At 46.6% G+C, this 18,811-nt stretch overlaps 1 protein-coding gene across 2 annotated transcripts in view; it reads left to right on the top strand.

Moving 5' to 3' along the window:
* Positions 1-18,811, top strand: part of COMMD5 (COMM domain containing 5) — a 175,924-nt gene that overhangs the window by 108,337 nt on the left and 48,776 nt on the right. The window lies entirely within an intron of this gene.

The raw sequence follows: 18,811 nt of genomic DNA, 5'->3' as shown, positions 1-18,811 counted from the left end.
AGAGGTATTTATGTATGTTTTATTTATGAATTAGTAAGTTCAAAGTAGAGGTGGGTCTGGGATCCCCATTTCAAATTATGTGAATACACACTTCACAAAAGCTCCAGCAAGTGTTCCCTAGATTTAACTGATCACCTAAGTTGTTACCAATGAAGCTGGAGTAAGTGGTGTAAACCGTGAAGGAGTGACATGTATGGGAAAATATGTTATGGAAAAGAAAGCAATTTATGAATGTGTAATTTTGATAACACTGAATGTACGTGTGCCATCTGTTGCAAATGTAGTTGTAGCGGCAAACAGGATTGAGTAGTTTGTCTGCTGGAATGCGCAGACCAGCTTTTTGGGGTCATGAATGCCCCCAGTGTCTGCCCCAGTTTCCGACCCTGATTTAACTACAGCCTAAGGACATTGTGGCAAGGTCAGAAGGAGCAAATGATTCAGATTCTCAGAGAAGGTGAGAGCTGTCTGTCTTTTCCCATGCTTTTTGGTACAAGCAGGTTAGAAATGAAGGCTCTAGTTCTTATGCGCTCCACAATAAGGGCTACAACCCACCATCGAATTCTGAGCTCCCTGAGAATTCTATTGGTGGGCCGAAGTCGAATTTCAGTGAAAAAACCTATCTTGATTCGTGGGGAGAGAAAAAAAGAAGGAATGGTGCAAGCATGGTGTTGTCCTCTACACCTCTCCCCAGTGCCCCCGAGGCGGGTCTTCTTTTTAACATGTCCATAAAGTTGAGCAGGTTACACAAAATGCCTTTCTTGATGCTCCATTTATAGCTGTGCATCAAGCACCATATGGAGAGTATGGCAGCTGATGCAGGTCGGTTTTGTGTCTGGCTAGTGGTCTGATGTACGTTGCGGATCTCCCAGTGTCTTTCTTTTCAAGAATCTGCTGTTTGTTCTAATTATCATGCCGTAGGCCCAGGATAGGGTTATTTCCTACTTGTCCACATTATTTAGGTTTACTACCTGTCAAGATCTATACTAAAAAGGTAATGTTTGCTCTGTCTACTCTAAAGAAAAGTGACACCTCTTAACAACTTTTCGTGGTACAAGGATTGGTTGCAAATTGTCGTGAGGATGTTTAACTGAAAACATGAAGATTCAGAAAAAGTGGGTAGTGAAATACAGGGGTATGTTCATGGTAGTTATATTAGGTGCCATGCTGCATGCTGAAGGTTCACAGTTCTAAGCAGCAGAGGCAACGATTTGTCCATTTCCAAAGTTTATAGAAACTACATGCTTCGGTCTGATTGGTTTTTAGAGCAGTTACAATCCCACAAAGCAGAAAAGAAACTCATTCTCGGCACTAAGAAGAACAGTTGGTTGAGCGCTTTCAAGCGCACTTAGCCTTTGGGACTTAAATTTTACCTGGAGTCCAAACATGCAATCAGTATGATTCATCATTATTCTCCGTGATGGGACAGGAATAAATCCAAGTGAAGTAACAGAAAATAAAAATAAAGAAAGGAAACCCTAAAGGTAGCCAAGCACATATTTCAGACAATCCTTGCGGTCAAACGTTGCAGAACTAAAAACAAACACAGTTAGAATTACTGTAATATAGTGTGTCAAGCAGTGGCCACTCAGAGAGCAAGTTGATTTTCAAAACCCGAGGAAGTCCCCTAAATTACGGTCACCGTTGAGAGAAGAGAGGTTTGAAATCAACTTGTTTCAATAAACAGGTGTCCATTTTATTAGACCGAATACAATTAAAGAAAAGTGCAATCCGACAAAAACTATTCTAGCTTCACTTTTAACTGAAATCATGGAGGACATTCAACCTAGGCCGTCAGGTTAAAATGTATTTTAAAGTAAGGACAGCCCACAAAAAGGTGAAATGGCTATGCCCACCTAGACCAATAACTTGGGTAAACTGTTCTCATCTTGTTTAGTTCAGGTGACCCATTCTAAAAATGGGGCCGGTGAAATACTTTTTTGGCACCATGTAAGTCACTGCTTATTCCTTTTCTGGGATCAGGCGAAATTGAACAGATATTGCTTTATTTATCGAAAGGATGGAACGTGCTTAATGATTTTAAGGTGTGTGTGTGTGAGTTGGATACAAACATTTCTCTGAAAACAAATGTAGCTCTGGAAATATGTTGACTTAAAATGAGAAAGCGGATCCATCATGATTGTGTTAATGATTGTATGTATCACATTATATGCATTATATGATCTGGCTTTTTCGAGCAAGTTTAGAGAGCAGCATGATGAGAACATAAAGTCCTGCATTTTGGGTCACCACAAAAGACAAATTTGAGATGAGTATTGTTAAGAAAATTAACTCTTCTAAATCAAGTGTTCACAGTGGCCAGCAGGGCTGAGCATGCCCTAAAGTATATTAAGGTAATTTTAATACTGCTTGCTTGGTGAGATCAAGTGCTACATTTTGAGACCCTGTTAAGAAATGCATCTACCACTTTTATAACAGCAGGTGGTGTTTGACACTATTAGATGCTGTTCAGCCTGGTTTCTCAATCACTCAGGGGAGCATTTCACTCATCGTTCCTTTGCCCACCATGCTGCCTCAGTTTGAACCCAGCCATATGCAAATCGGTCTTGATCCTGCTCCAGTAAGAACAGTCCAGGCCGAATTTCCAGGCCAGGTCCTCCTTAAAACGGAACATAAGCAACCCAAGACCGGTTTTGCCCTGATTGAGGCTCTTCAGTCAGATCCGGTGGAACCTTCAGTGTAGCTGGGACAGGTAAGCCCAGACGTGGGTCCCGTGCACATTTTGTCATTGCAATTAAGCTTTACCTGGCTGTTGAGCCCTAACTTGGGCAAAACTGGTCATGGGTTGCTAGTATTCTGGCTCAGGGAGGGCCTGGCTGTCTAGGCTGGACTGTTCCCACTGTAGCAAGGTCAAGACTGATTTGCATACGGTTGGGTCCAGACTGAGATGGCATGGTATGCAAAATAATGATGGACTGGATGGAGCCTGAGCAATTACTAGTGGCTGAGATTATTTCAAGCATTCCATTCTTCACTTCAGTGTTCCGCCTAGTGTTGACATCAATGGTATTCAAAGCTATGACAGACATACAGCAGCATAGAAAGCATTATATTTTTCTAGGGTAACATTACTGTTTAGGCTAAGACCTAAAAAGAAACTGAAGATAAAGAATATTCACATTAGAATATTTAGGAATGGGTTTTAGGCTGAGGGTAAGAAATCAAAAAAGGATCGACACCAGATGCCAATTTAGAAAAGGGAAAAGCCATTTTAGGGTCGAGTCTGAGCGAGACGCTTTAGGAATTAAAAAGGGCTCGGAGCCCCGTTCACGTCCTGTCAATGTCTTTCATTGGCTCGTGGGCCTGTTAGAATCTGCTTGATTTTATTAGTGGAAGGCATGCATACGTCATGCCTTTTCCGGTGGATAGCCCTCCTTGAGCGCATCGACCAAGTACAGAAAACATACGAGGCTCGCTGTTTTCCGTCCGGTTCGTGGACTACTTTTTCTAAATTTTCCCAGCGAGATCTCGCTTGGCAGAAGTTGAGCGCTTTACATAATATCGACCCTGTTAAACACTTAATTGCACTTTTTCTGGTTATTGCACTTTTGCCGATAGGTTTCATGATGAGTGAAAAGTCTGGTTAGGAGTTTACAACGCTATCAGCTCTAACACGAGCAAACGCGAGACCCGTTGCATTGCAAATGCTTGTTTCATATTGGCATTGGTGTTTTTCCCTGTTTTGTCTGAAGATTTGCAGAGAAAATGATTGCAATGCAAGCTCTACTGAAGAAGGAACTCGAATGTGAGGCACACAGGCGCGGCCCGTCCTTTAGAGCGGAGGCCCCCCCACCTTTTGCCCCTCACGAAGAGTGCGGTCAGGCTGAACAAAGGTCAGTCTGACAGACACTCTTCATGATCAGATCAGGCAGCCAGGAGTGAGACATGCGCGATGTGCACAGACTCCTGGCTGCCTGAGCTGAACTTTGCTGGGCTGAAGAGGTCACAGCTCCTATGGGCGGACCTCCTCGGCTCAGCAAAGGTGCCTCGAGGCCCTCCCTCTCGGTGACGAGGGGAAGCGTCACCCATTGACGCTGGCCTGAGCGCTTCAGGGTTAAGTCCTGAAGCGCCCAGGGCGAGTGCCAATCAGTGACACCTCGTCACAGAGTGAGGTGGGGTCAGCAGTCTCACTGACCCCATCCCACTCTGTGACAAAGTTGGGACTGCTGCCTTCCCTCATTGGCTGGTCTAAGGTCAGCCAGTGAGGAAAGGCAGAAGTCGCAGCGTGCATGCGTGCGTGTGTGTGTGTTTGAATGTTGATGAGTGTTGTGAATGGATATGCCGGCCCCCCTCCATCCTAAAATTGCCGGCCGCCACTGGAGGCATAACATGCTTAACTAAAGAACAACACAGTGGAGGCACAAATTCTTAAGTTTCAGGTAGAGGGCAGTTGTTGACAGAGTATGAATTAGTTGCTGATCTATTTACCAAGGGTGTACCACTGTGCATTGGATTGTCTGTCAAGACTTCAGGTTTTGGGAACGGGGGACTGAAAAGAGGAGGACGTAGCAGAGAGTTTATGGCTGGTGAGGGAGCACATGAGAAGGAGAAGTGGAGGGATTACGCTTCTCTGTTGAGGTCGTTCACAGATGGTGTGTTATGTCCAGTAGAAGGTTACGGAAAAGGTTATAAGCCTCTTTCTTAAAAGAAGTCATGCCACAGATAATTGGTGCCGAAAAAATTGAGAGTCCGTAGATAACACCTAAAGGCTGACTTCATGTTCAGCAAAAAGGTTTAGTGACTAGCCCTACTTAAATAAGTTTATTATAATTATCATGACTGTTAATATAATTGTTGGTATTTCAAAATGATTAAAAGCGGAAACCCAATCTGGGACACTGTCCAGGGTGATTGTGAAGAGCTGACAGCATACAGATGTATGACTGTAATGTGAAAGTCAAGGTGTCACATGCTCAGTCTAAAGTAACGTTAAAAGTGAAGATCGGAGTCTGACATAAAGGTTGTCCTTGAGAACGAGCAGTTAGGCGTGGGTGAAACTTGGACGAAATCAAGAAAGTATGTTTAACCTACACAAAGCCTTTGTGTGTTGTTAAATGTTGTGATTGCCCTGTGAGATTGATGGATCTATCTGGAATTATAATCTGGTCTCTCGATGCCCAGATGCAGTTGAAGAGATAAGTGCAGTCCAGGTCATCTGTTGGGTATGTGTGCTTGAGTAACCTTTTGTTCCAGGGTTTAGGCATTATCTTAATGTTCTACTCCGTTTAGTAAGTGAAGATGGAGGCGTGCGTCATGCGTAACTATAGAACACAATGATCCCACTTATTTCGAGCTTCTAGAGTAAAAACTTCATCACTGAGAAGCAGATGCATTGCAGATATACTAGCTGCTGCCCCTCCTTTTGCATTGTCTTCACTTTGTTTAATTTGTGAAATTAAAGCTGGGAGTGACAGTTTAAAGACTTAAGGCCTGATTACAACTTTGGAGGAGGTGTTAATCCGTCCCAAAAGTGACGGTAAAGTGACGGATATACCACCAGCCGTATTACGAGTCTATTATAACCTATGGAACTCGTAATACAGCTGGTGGTATATCCGTCACATTTGGGACGGATTAACACCTCCTCCAAAGTTGTAATCAGGCCCAAAGGGCTCTAGTCCCCAGTGGCTGGGGGAGTACCATTAGTGAATGGCACAGGTATGGAGGTTTAATATTGCTTTGAATATTTAGCAGCTCCTAAAAGTGATAGAGACTCATACACGGAAGCGTCACCTTAGGTGGTCTGAGAAGATATGGTCTATTTTTGTGTTGACTTAAATATTAGATGGTTAAACTGAGGAAGGCACGAGGGTGCCTGAAGATGACAGACAGCGAAAGGCTCAACTGCTCTAGTTGTCCACCCTACAATTTGATTGTTTTGCCACGTCATATAACCTGGGATGTAAAAGGAAAATGGAATGGTCAGATGTATTTTTCAATTCTTTCCACTGTGTGTTGAACCAAATTTGAATGACACATCTTACTCCGTTTCAGTTTTTCTTTTAACTTATAAAATATACCAGATCTTAATTTACTTGATTAGTACTTAATTAGCTTAACTTACTTCTGTATCTAGTTTGGACTGTGAGGCAAGAAGAGGAATTTCTAACTTTGCCATTGGTTGAGCTGCCATAGTCAAGCTGCAGGAATGGCGTGTCCCTCTGTGAAGAAAGTGGTGTATTATATGGTGTGGTTGTAAGACCTCACCATAGCATACTCTCATTTTACTGACTTGGGTATAATCAGGCTATATTACTAAACCTTAGCTCAACCCTGGGTAGCGGTGGCTTAGAGCAGTCAGGCTTAAACAAAAGAACAATTGTAAAGCAGTTAGAAGTACCTAAACAAAAACAAGCATTTGCAATGCAATAGGTCTAACATTTGCCTGAGTTAGAGCTACTGGTGTTGTAAATGCATAACTGGACTTCTCTTGCCACATAAATTGGTCAACCCTGCTGCATAAGTTGCTCCTCTCTGCCACATAATTCCAGTGCCCCTGCATATAACTAAAGCACTTCTATTTGCTTTTCAAAATATTTCCTTATTTGTTATATTTATATTATTATTTTCCTCCCCTCATCCCCGAGGAAAGGGTGATCCTAAAACTTTCAAAGGCAGAACACTTCTGATGCTTTCACAATCATTCCCTTCACTGTGGTAAAAGGGGCAGGAAGATAGCCAATATATAATCCCTTGGCCTGATTAGGTATATAAATTCACATTTTGTTTTATGTAGAATGCAGGTTGTCAGCAGAGCAATTTATTTGACTTCCATGACAGCGGTAAAATAACCTGTGCGAAAATCCATTATTTGCTATGAGCAAATGTTAAACTAGCCACATTTAAAATTAATCTCAGCAATAACGTGATGTTCGCACAATGTCAAGGTAGATAGGAGCAACTCCGCTTTTGCACATGATGCCATGGCAAAAGGAACCTTGCTACACATATCACTGACATGAGCAAACTGCCATTTGTTTGGGACATTGAATACAGACATTTGTTCTTGTAGATAACAGACTTTTGAAGGTTTGTTTCTTTTGTGAGAGGAGGTAGGAGACATTTATTACACAGTGCTGCTTTGGGGAAAAACATTGTAAGGAAAGGCCTCCTTGGCATGGTTACCCCCTGACTTTATGCCTTTTGTTGATGCCAGTTATGACTGAAAGGGTGCAGGGACCCTGCTAACCAGGCCCCAGCACCAGTGTTCTTTACCTAAACTGTACCTTTGTTCCCACTATTGGCATAGCCCTGGCACCCAGATAGGTCCCTGGTAAATGGTACCCCTGGTACCAAGGGCCCTGATGCCAGGGAAGGTCTCTAAGGGCTGCAGCATGTCTTATGTCACGCTGGGGACCCCTCACTCAGCACATGCACACTGCCTCACAGCTTGTGTGTGCCGGTGGGGAGAAAATGACTAAGTCGACATGGAACGCCCATCAGAGTGCCATGCCCACCTCACACTGCCTGTGGCATAGGTAAGTCACCTCTCTAGCAGGCATTACAGCCCTAAGGCAGGGTGCACTATACCACAGGTGAGGGCATCTGTGCATGAGCAGTATGCCCCTACGGTGTCTAAGCAAAACCTTAGACATTGCAAGTGCAGGGTAGCCATAAAGAGTATATGGTCTGGGAGTTTGTCAACATGAACTCCACAGTTCCATAATGCCTACACTGAAATCTGGGAAGTTTGATATCAAACTTCTCAGCACAATAAATGCTCACTGATGCCAGTGTGGAATGTATTGTAAAATACACCCAGAGGGCATCTTAGAGATGTCCCCTGAATACCAGTCCAACTCCTAGTGCTAGGCTGACCAGTTTCTGCAGCCTGCCACAACCAGACGAGTTTCTGGCCACATGGGGAGAGTGCCTTTGTCACTCTGTGGCCAGGAACAAAGCCTGCACTGGGTGGAGGTGCTTCTCACCTCCCCCTGCAGGAACTGTAACACCTGGTGGTGAGCCTCAAAGGCTCATGCCTTTTGTTACAGCACCCCAGGGCATCCCAGCTAGTGGAGATGCCCGCCCCTCAGGCCACTGCCCCCACTTTTGGCGGCAAGGCTGAAGGAGATAATGAGAAAAACAGGGAGGAGTCACCCACCAGTCAGGACTGCGCCGAAGGTGCCCTGAGCTGAGGTGACCCCTGCCTTTAGATATCCTCCATCTTGAGTTTGGAGGATTCCTCAATAGGATTACGGATGGGCCCCCTCACCTCAGGGAGGAGGCACAAAGAGGGTGTAGCCACCCTCCAGGACAGTAGCCATTGGCTACTGCCCTCCTGACCTAAACACACCCCTAAATCTAGTATTTAGGGGCGACCCAGGAAATCAGATTCCTGCAACATACACAAAGAAGGAGGACTGCTGACCTGAAAGCCCTGCAGAGACGATGGAGACAACAACTGACTTGGCCCCAGCCCTACCGGCCTGTCTCCATACTCAAAGAACCTGCACAGCGACGCATCCGACAGGGACCAGCGACCTCTGAAACCTCAGAGGCCTGCCCTGAACCTGAAGGACCAAGAAACTCCTGAGAACAGCAGCACTGTTCAAAAACAGCAACGACTTTGCAACTTTTTAGCAACTTTCAAAGAAGTTACTCTTCCCGCTGGAAGCGTGAGACTTCACACTCTGCACCGACGCCCCGGCTCAAGCTCCAGAGAACCAACACTGCAGAGAGGACTCCCAGGTGACTGCGACCTCGTGAGTAACCTGAGACGACCCCCCTGCGCCCCCACAGCGACGCATGCAGAGAGGATCCAGAGGCTCCCCCTGACCGCGACTGCCTGGAACAAAGAACCCGACACCTGGACCAAGCACTGCACCCGCAGCCCCCAGGACCAAAAGGAACCAAACTCCAGTGCAGGAGTGACCATCAGGCGACCCTCTGTCTAGCTCAGTCGTTGGCTGGCCCGAGAAATCCCCCTGTGCCCTGCCTGCACCGCTAGAGTGACCCCCGGGTCCCTCCATTAATTTTTACAGAAAACCCGACGCCTGCCAAGCACACTGCACCCAGCCGCCCTGTGCCGCTGAGGGAGCGTTTTGTGTGCCTAATTGTGTCGTCCTCCCCTCCAAACCCCCCCCCCCCCAGTGCTCTACAAACCCCCATTGGTCTGCCCTCTGAAGACGCAGGTACTTACCTGTTGGCAGACTGGAACCGAAGCGCCCCTGTTCTCCACAGGCATCTATGTGTTTTGGGCCCTCCTTTGACCTCTGCACCTGACCGGCCCTGTGTTGCTGGTGCGGTGACTTAGGGGTTGCCTTGAACCCCCAACGGTGGGCTGCCTATGCCCAGGGAACTGTACTTGTTTAGTGCTTTACTTACCTCAGAAACGTAACTTTACTTATCTCCCCCAGGAACTGTTGATTTTTGCACTGTGTCCACTTTTAAAATAGCTTATTGCCATTTTAACCTATACTGTGTATGTTACTGCTCTAATTCAAAGTTCCTTACTTACCTGTGTGGAGTACCTTGCATTTTATGTATTTACTTCAAATCTTGAATCTTGTGGCTCTAAAATAAGTTAAGAAAATATATTTTTCTACATAAAAACCTATTGGCCTGGAGTTAAGTCTTTGAGTGTTCCTCACTTATTGCCTGTATTTGTACAACAAATGCTTAACACTAACCTCTGATAAGCCAAATGCTCAACCACACTACCACAAAATAGAGGATTAGAATTATCTAATTTTGCCACTGTCAACCTCTAAGGGGAACCCTTGGACTCTGTGCACACTATCTCTCACTTTGAGATAGTACATACAGAGCCAACTTCCTACAAACATGGCCTCAGGTGCAGCTAGCTAAATGAAAACAAAATTCCAAGAGAAACTTAGTGCCTTCAAGGAGAGGCAGATTGCATGTAAACAATCCACCTCACTCTTCTTTCAGCGCACAGGAGAGAAACTAACAATTTGGGGATGATGCACTATTGAAAAATACAAAAAAGCTTGAAAAGTCCCAACACAGGAATTTTCTGATAGTGGGCTACAGTTATAATATGATGTTGAATGGAAGGGGTGGGCAGGAAATGCTTTTTGAAAAAGACCAGCCTTATAAATGCAATATATGCACTTTTCATCTTACAAGGAAATAATTTAAAGATTTGATGTGTTCAACCTCTAGTACGACGAGGGCGATTAAACATTTACAAGGACTACATGCAGATGCATGCTAAATTTGTTACTGAGTAGGTGGTTTTTACACTACAGCCAGGCAGTGTGCTTCATTGGAAACATTCTTCATCAACTCCATTTTTAACAAGCCTCACGGAGCATCAAAGATAACAATGTGTGGCCACCAGCAGGATATTGGGTGGCCCTTAGCTGATGAAAGGCCCATAAAGCAGGAGACTGCCACACCAACAGAGGCAGATGGTGCCCGGGGTGAGGAGAAAATGCAAATCAGCCCATACCCGTTAAAAGCTAATGCTTATTTGGGGTTGAACCTTTGACCTCGTTATATTTTCACTTAAGACACTTTAAGCTGTTCCTTCCAATTAAAACGAGGGCTACAGCTATTAGCCTTCTAAATAACAATGTATTTTCCCCATGTAAACGTATGTATACAGGGAGGGGGGGGGTCATACTCTTCATTCGTGCTTCCCTCTCCTAGCCTTTCGCAGCTCCAGGGACCATCACCATTGATCTTGAAGTAAAGTTACAATTCACGCGTCTCCCTGTGCGTCAGCTATGGTGGCCTGTCTGGGCCATGGAGGGGCTCATGGGCCGGGAGTCAAGACGGATGGATGAGGGACTGTTCTAGTCTAATGACCCCGCTTCCTCCCAGACTACTTGTGTATTACGGGAGGCACACTGAAGGGGTGCATTGGCCAAAAAAAAGATTCATGTGTATACAAAGAGGTGAGCATGTACATAGGAGCTTGCGCACAAGATAACGTACGCGCCTTGAAACACGCGGGAAGGGGGAACAAACAGGCACTGAAGTAAAGTAACTGGTGCTCATGCAAAGTGCTCCCATACCTTCGGTCGAGTTTTCGCTATATAAAACCACCCAAAAAGAACTTGTAAGTCTTTAAAATGGGTCTGGAAGACATTTTGCAGAAAGCAACTCAACCATCAATTAAAAAAAAAAATATGTAAAGAAGCCCCTTATGTCAGATCCTTTAAAATGTTATTGGGACCTGCTCCTTCCCCCATAATTGCGTAGAAAAGAAACATCCAGCTTGTAAATCATCAATACATTTGAAATACACTTAACAAATCAGGTGGTTCATCGGTGGGTCGGAAGCAAGCTGTTACCACTTCCATCAACATCTTAACAAAAATGTAAACTTGTGGCATATGGGCCAGAGCAGGCTACTTTGGAGCTGGGGAACCTGGTTTGAGTCTCTGCATCGATTCTCTTGTGCTTAAAAAAACAAAATAAGTATAACATTGGTTCTCTGGTGCTTAAAAAAGCATTTTTAATAAACAGAAATACAAATACTCCTGTCAGGTAAATGCATACAGGAAGTAAAACAACATCCCAAAATCGGAACACGAGGTTCCCTTCTGGTAAACGCATACAAGCAGAGGCAGGAAATAATTTAAAATATTGTTCTCCCCAATAACAGATAAACAATTAAAGCAAAAGGAAACTGTTCTTGGCCGGTGCTCCTGAGCCAAGAACGGAAGTGAGGTATCGGAAGCCTGAACCAGTTAGAAGTTAGCAAGGATCAGCAACTGTTACACCTGGCATCCTTGGCGTGGATTCCCTTATATTTTTGCCTCTGCTTCTTGTATTTTTGACTGTGTGCTGGACTTTGTTTTTGCTGGTTTTGTTCCCCAGGGCACTTTACCACTGTTGACCAGTGCTAAGGTGCAAGTACCCTCTGTAAATTGTATTGGTGATTGGCTTTCCCATGATTGCCATATTTGGTTCAGTAGTAAGTCCCTACTAAAGTGCACCAGATGTGCCCGGGCCTGTAAATCAAATGCTGGTAGTGGGTCTGCAGCACTGATTGTGCCACCCACATGAGTAGCCCTGAAATCATGGCTCAGACCTGCCACTACAGTGTCTCTGTGGGCAGTTTTAAACTGCCCATTCGACCTGGCAAGTGTAACTACTTGCTAGGTCCAAACCATCCCTTTGTGTACATGTAAGGCACACCTATAGTAGGCCCTAGGTAGCCCTATGGGGAGGGTGCTGTGTATTTAAAAGGTAGGACATGTACTGGGGTTGTTTACATGTCCTGATATTGAAATACTACCAAATTCTGTTTTCACTTTTCCCATCCCTCCCATATGTTAACATGAGGACTGCCTTTAAATATCTTTTAAGTGCAGTTTCCCATTGAGAGCAGATAGAGATATTGAACTCACAATTTAAAAATACATATTTTGGTAAAGTTGTTTTTTAGACTGTCAGTTTGAAAATGACATTTTTAGAAAGTGGGCATTTTCTTGCTTAACCATTCTGTGTCTCTGCTTGCCTGTGGAATCCATGTCTGGTTCAGACTGACAGTTGGGCTGTTTGTGAATTCCCTCTAGACAGTGACACAAAGAGAGCTGGGGAGTGTCCTGCATATCCTGATGGATCCTCCTGGGCTAGAGTGGGAAGGGAGGAGCCGACACTTGCACCTGAAAGGGCTGTGCCTGTCCTCACACAATGTAGTCTCCAACTCCCTGGTGTGTGTCTGGGGCCAGGCCTGGGCAAGGCAGGATCTTGTCAAAAACAGAGACTTTCCTTTGAAGTTTGCCTACTTCAAAGGCAGAAATGGGTATACGGAATGGACCCAAAACCTCAGACTTTTAGAACACTTCTGGATCAAGAGCTCTGCCAAGGAGAAGAGCTGGAGGAGGAGTACTGCCCCTTTGCTGTGTGTGCTTTGCTGGTTTGGCCTGCAGTTACTGTTTGTGCCTTAAACGTTATCTTGCTTGTGAAGTTCCTCCAAGTGCTTGGACTGAGCTTGCCTCCCTTTAGGAAGTCTCAGGGACAGCAAAGGCTTCATCTACCAGCCTCAGGTTTCACTTGCTGTGGTCCCTAACTCGCTAGGTGGTGCCTATTCTGGGCCCCTGGGAGTGTAAGCTGGTTGAAAAATTAGAAAAACCGAGTGCACCGACGCTGGATGACGCCTGGACTGATGCCACTGCCTGACCCCGCAATGTCGCCCGCAACCGAAGCTGTGGTCCCCGCTAGAGTGAAACGACCCCTACTGACATTGCAGGCATGATGCCGCTGCAGCCTCGCTGACGTCACGTGTCTTCGTGAGTCGAGTGCTATGTCACCGACATCCACAACACCCAACTCCACCACGGTGCCTACAGCCCTGTGGTGTGACGGCGACCCCTTGAGATCACCCCACCGCATCTTGACCCGCCAGACATCAACCCCACCGGAGCGCAAGGAACTGACGCTTCGCAGGGACGCTGCCTCATCTCCACTGCTCCACAGCAAGGACCCAATGCCTTGCACCAATGCCTCGGCAGCACCGGAACGGATGCCATACCAGATCCAGCGACGCCTCGCTTCCCCAACTCCGTGACCCGGCTTGTTTCCTCACTTTCAAAAGGTACTGTACCTGCGGGTCCATATTACTCTGTGACCGGCGCCATTGGCGTCAGATTGTTGGGAACGACTCCATCACGAAGCTATGATAACCCAAAATTGAAGCATTTGTGTTTCAAAGCACTATATTGAAGTTTAATCTTTGGAAAACAAGTTCCTTACCTTCGGTAACGCCTTTTCTGGTGGATATACTAGCTGTATGTGAATTCCTCACCTTATGAATTCTCCCAGTGCACCAGCATTCAACGGAAATTTTATTCCCAGCTCTGCACGTCGACGAGGACGTCACAATTGCCCAACTCCACGCAACTCCGTCTGACGTCATCGTGGCAATAAGAGGTCCTCGCCGGCATGCTGACGTCAGTTTTCTCCATTTTTGAGGCGAACAGGTGATCACCGACTTCACAAACTCTATATATATATATATATATATATATATCAAATTTAATACATAATATTTATTCAAATAAAAGGAGCAAAAACGAATATACATATACACCCAAAGAAATCTTGGTATGACCAGACAGGCAACGGGGAGGCAGGTGGGACTGTGAGGAGTCCACAGGTAGCTAGTGTATCCACAAGAAAAGGTGTTACCGAAGGTAAGTAACTTTTCTTTTGATGGATACAACTACCTTTGGATTCCTCACCTTATGAATAGAGTCCCAAAGCGGTACCGCACTCAAGGGTGGGTGCCTGAATGGTCACACCAAGAAATCCTGCAGAACAGAACGTGCAAAATGGCCATCTCTCCTAACTTCCGAATCCAAGTAATAATGCTTTGCAAAAGTGTGGAGGGAAATCCAAGTTGCGGCCTTACAGATCTCAGCAACCGGGACACCTCTTGCCAAGGCTGAAGTGGCAGACATTGCCTTGGTGGAATGGGCCCTAATACCAACAGAAGGAACCTTCTTTGCCAAAGAATAACAGAGTTTAATGCAAAGAATGACCCACCTGGACAGTGTTCTCTTGTGGACTGCAATTCCTTTCCTCTTCCCCACATAGCCAATGAAGAGTTGATCGTCCACTCTAAACTTTCTGGTCCTTTCAATATAAAAGCTTAAAGCCCTCCTTGGGTGAAGTCGATGCAGTCTCTCCTCCTCTTTCGATGGATGGGAAGGAGGATAAAAGGACGAGAGTGTTATGGATTGCCCCATATGAAATGGAATAACTACCTTTGGTAGAAAAGCTGCTCTGGTTCTCAGCACCACATTGTCTGCATGAAAGGAGGTGAATGGGGATTTTATACTAAGAGCCTGTAGCTCACTCACACGCCTAGCAGACGTGATGGCTGTGAGGAAAACTGTCTTCAAAACCAATAGCCTTAATGGGCAAGAATGCAAAGGTTCAAACGGTGAACCCATCAGAAAAGTGAGAACTAAATTCAAATCCCACTGATGCATAACATACGGAGTGGGAGGAAACTTGTTAATTTACCCTTTAAGGAACCTAAGAACTATAGGGGACTTAAATAAGGAAGGTTGATCAGGAAGGCAAAGAAAAGCCGACAGTACTGATAAATAGCCTTTCACCGTTGCAACTGCGCAACCCTTCTGTGCCAATGAAAGTGCAAAAAGCTAAATATCAGATAAATGGGCCTTTAAGGGATCAATTTGTCTCTCTCCACACCAAGTAACAAATTTCGTCCATCTACCTGCATAGACAGAATGGTGGGGTGTTGCCTGGCCGATAAAATAACATCCACCACTTCTGGCGGGAGAGAAAATGAATTCAGACTGCCCTGTTCAATCTCCAGGCATGTAAGTGCAGGCTCTGGAGGTAGGGGTGTAGAACCTGCCCCTGCGACTGCGAGAGGAGGTCTACCCTGTGAGGGAGATGGAGCGGAGGGCACAGTGAAAGTTGGGTAAGGTCTGTGTACCACACCCTTCTCGGCCAATCCAGAGCTATCGCCAAGATAACTTGGGCCTGGTCTTGGCGAATCTTCCTCAGAACCCGAGGAATCAAGGGTATGGGGGAAACGCGTAAAGCAATTGGCCGTTCCAGGACATCTGAAACGTGTCCCCCAACACTTCTTGCACCTGATACTGGAGGCTGCAGAACGACTGGCAGTGCACGTTCTCCTGAGTGGCAAACAGGTCTACCTGAGGAACCCCCACATCTGGAAGATGTAATGGATCAGATCTGGATGAAGACCCCACTCGTGATCGGCCGAGAAATGCCAACTGAGACTGTCCTCACGCATGTTTAGAACTCCAGCCAGATGGTTTGCTACTAAGCAAATCTGATGGTCCTGAGCCCAGGACCAGAGCCACAGAGCCTCTCTGCAGAGAGGGTACGACCCTGCTCCTCCCTGCTTGTTGATGTACTACATCGCAGTAGTGTTGTCTGCCAGGACTTGGACTGACTGACCGCGAAGGGAGGGGAGGAAGGCCTTGAGAGCCAGACGCATCTCCCGTAATTCCAACAGATTGATATGAAACATCTGTTCCACTGGATACCAATGACCTTTGACCTCCAGGTCCCCCAGATGTGCTCCCCACCCTAAAGTGGAAGCATCCATTATGACCGTGGCCACCGGAGGCGGTAGTGAAAACGGCCTTCCTTGTGAAAGATTGCCTTCCACATCCCTCCATCGTAGATCTGCTGCACCATATCTGGAGATCGTTATCTACTCCTCAAGATCCCCTGTGTGTTGAAACGACTGCCTGCGGAGGCACCACCTCATATGCCAGGGTGCATGAGTGACCAACAGAATGCAAGAAGCGAACAGACCAAGCAGACGTAGGACCTTGAGGACTGGAACAACCGTTCCATTTTGAAACATTGGAATCAACGCCTGAATGTCCTTAATCCGCTGAGGTTGAGGAAAGGCCCGATCCAACGTTGTGTCCAGTATTGCCCCTATAAACAGGAGCCGCTGAGAGGGCTCCAGGTGAGATTTGGGCACGTTAACCAAAAAAAACAGATCGAACAACAACCTGGTTGTCATCTGCAGGTGATGCAGCACAAGCTCAGGCGACTTGGCTTTGATCAACCAGTCGTCCAGGTAAGGAAATACCGATATTCCCTTCCTCCTGAGATTTGATGCAACCACCGTTATCACCTCCGCGAAGACTCGAGGTGCTGAAGTAAGACCAAAAGGAAGGAACGCAAACTGGTAGTGTTGCAACCCTACCTCAAACCGGAGATACTTCCTGTGCAACTTCAGAAGAGGGATATGAAAGTAAGCATCCTTTAAATCGACATACACCATCCAATCCTCTTTGTTCAGCACCAGAAGCACCTGCGCTAGGGTCAGCACTTTGAATTTCTCCTGTTTGAGGAACCAATTCAAAACCCTCAGGTCCAGGATAGGCCTCAAACGACCATCCTTCTTGGGGATCAGAAAATATCTTGAATAACATCCCTGACCCCTTTCCTGCTCTGGAACCAACTCCACTGCCCCTTTTGATAAAAGGACTAGAACTTCCTGCTGCAACAACAGGAGATGGTCTTGATGGCAAAAGGATGGACAGAGAGGGAAAGGAGGAGGAAACTCCCGAAAAGGAAGGGCATAACCTTTCCCCACAATGTTGAGTACCCAGGAGTCCAATGTGAGTAACTTCCACTCGCAGAGAAAATGAAATAACCTTCCCCCTACAGGAGAAGCATGAGACATAATGGGCAGAGACCTAAGGCTGCTTTCCTTGCTGCGTCCCCCCTGAGGAAGCGGAGGAGGCAGTGTGCTGCTGGGTGGACCCTCTTGTTCTAACTCTATGCTGCCCTCTAAAGGACCTACAGGGCAGACTTGAAGGCTGCCGGGCGGCCGACTGTGGTCTCCCACAAAAGGAAGTTCCTCTCCCGAACCCCCTAAACCTTCTGAAAGACCTGAATGGGGTGGTAGTGGAAACCTGCAGACCCAAGGACTTGGCAGTAACCCTGCTTTCCTTAAAACGCTCAAAGGCAGAGTCAGCTTTAGCTCCAACTAATTTGTCCCCATCAAAAGGTAGGTCCAAAAGGTTCGTCTGGACATCCGTAGAGAATCCTGAAGATCTCAACCACGCATGCCTCCTGGTGACAGTGGAAGTGTCCATTGCCCTGGCCACAGAGTATGTAGTATCCAGGCCCGACTGGATGACTTGCCTAGCTGCAGCCTGCGCATCCGACAGGAGTCCCTGCAATTCTAGAGGCAGATCAGGTACCACAGTTTTAGCTGCGTCCATCAGAGCAATGTACCCGCCCAATACACAAGTCGCATTGGCAGATTTGAGGGCCATGCTGCAGGATGAAAAGGTATTTTTGGCCGACTGCTCCATCCTCTTGGACTTCCTGTCTGAAGATGTAGCAGGGTAGGAACCTGGAGCCGAACAAGAGGAGCAAGAAGCCTGGACCACCAAACTCTCTGGAGTTGGATGTTGTGACAGGAACCCAGGATCACCCGGAGACTCCCTGTACCTTCTTGCCACTGATCTGTTGACAGCTGACGACATCACAGGCTTCTTCCAGACTTCCAGAATGGGCTCCGTAAGAGCATTGTTAAAAGGAAGTAGTGGTTCTGCAGCAGCTGAAGCAGGATGCAGGACCTCAGTCAAGATGTTTGTCTTAACCTCTGCAGCAGGTAGTGGGAGGTCCAGGAACTCTGCTGCCTTTCGTACCACTGAATGAAAGGAGGCAGCCTCTTCTGTGTATTCTCCTGGAGAGGCTAGATCCCACTCAGGGGAAGTGTCTAAACCACTTGCTGAGTCCAAGCCCTGTTAGTCTCACAGGTGCCTGTGATATTCCTGCTCCTCTAAGAGCCTCAGTGCTCTTCTCCTAGGTCTTAATCTGGCCTCTAATCTCAGCATCGACATGGAATTCGCCAACGTCTACGACATCTGCTTCAAGCTTGACTGACGACCAGTAGACACACCCTGATCTCCAGATTCATTTGGTGCCGGAACCGAATCCATCGGCACCGTGGACTCTCGGGCCACTTCACCAGGGTCGATCGAACCTGGGTCGACGTCCTCGGCTCCACTGGTCTAGCAGGTGAAGAAATCAGCGTCAAAAGTCTTTCAGGCGATACCATCGGCGCCGGACCAACACCCTACGCAGGATAAAAGGGCATAAACGGCGCTAGCTTGTATGGTGCCGCCGCGCCCAATGTAAAAGCCAAAGGACCTGTGGGACCAGCTGGTGCACCACCAGGAGCCATGGTGTTAAAGATATTAAACATGGCATTCAGAAATGCTGCCGGATACGCTCCCGGAGTGGGGAAGGCAGGATACCGCTGCTCCTCCTGCGGCGTCGGTGCCGGATCTGGAACATCCGGCTGCGCTCCAAGTGAGAAGCGAGGGCTTCCCTG

The sequence above is a fragment of the Pleurodeles waltl genome, chromosome 2_1, assembly GCF_031143425.1.
Source record: "Pleurodeles waltl isolate 20211129_DDA chromosome 2_1, aPleWal1.hap1.20221129, whole genome shotgun sequence".
NCBI classification, from domain to species: Eukaryota; Metazoa; Chordata; class Amphibia; order Caudata; family Salamandridae; genus Pleurodeles; species Pleurodeles waltl.
Note: the sequence above shows the minus strand (reverse complement) of the source record. Positions and strands in the feature narration are given on the sequence as shown.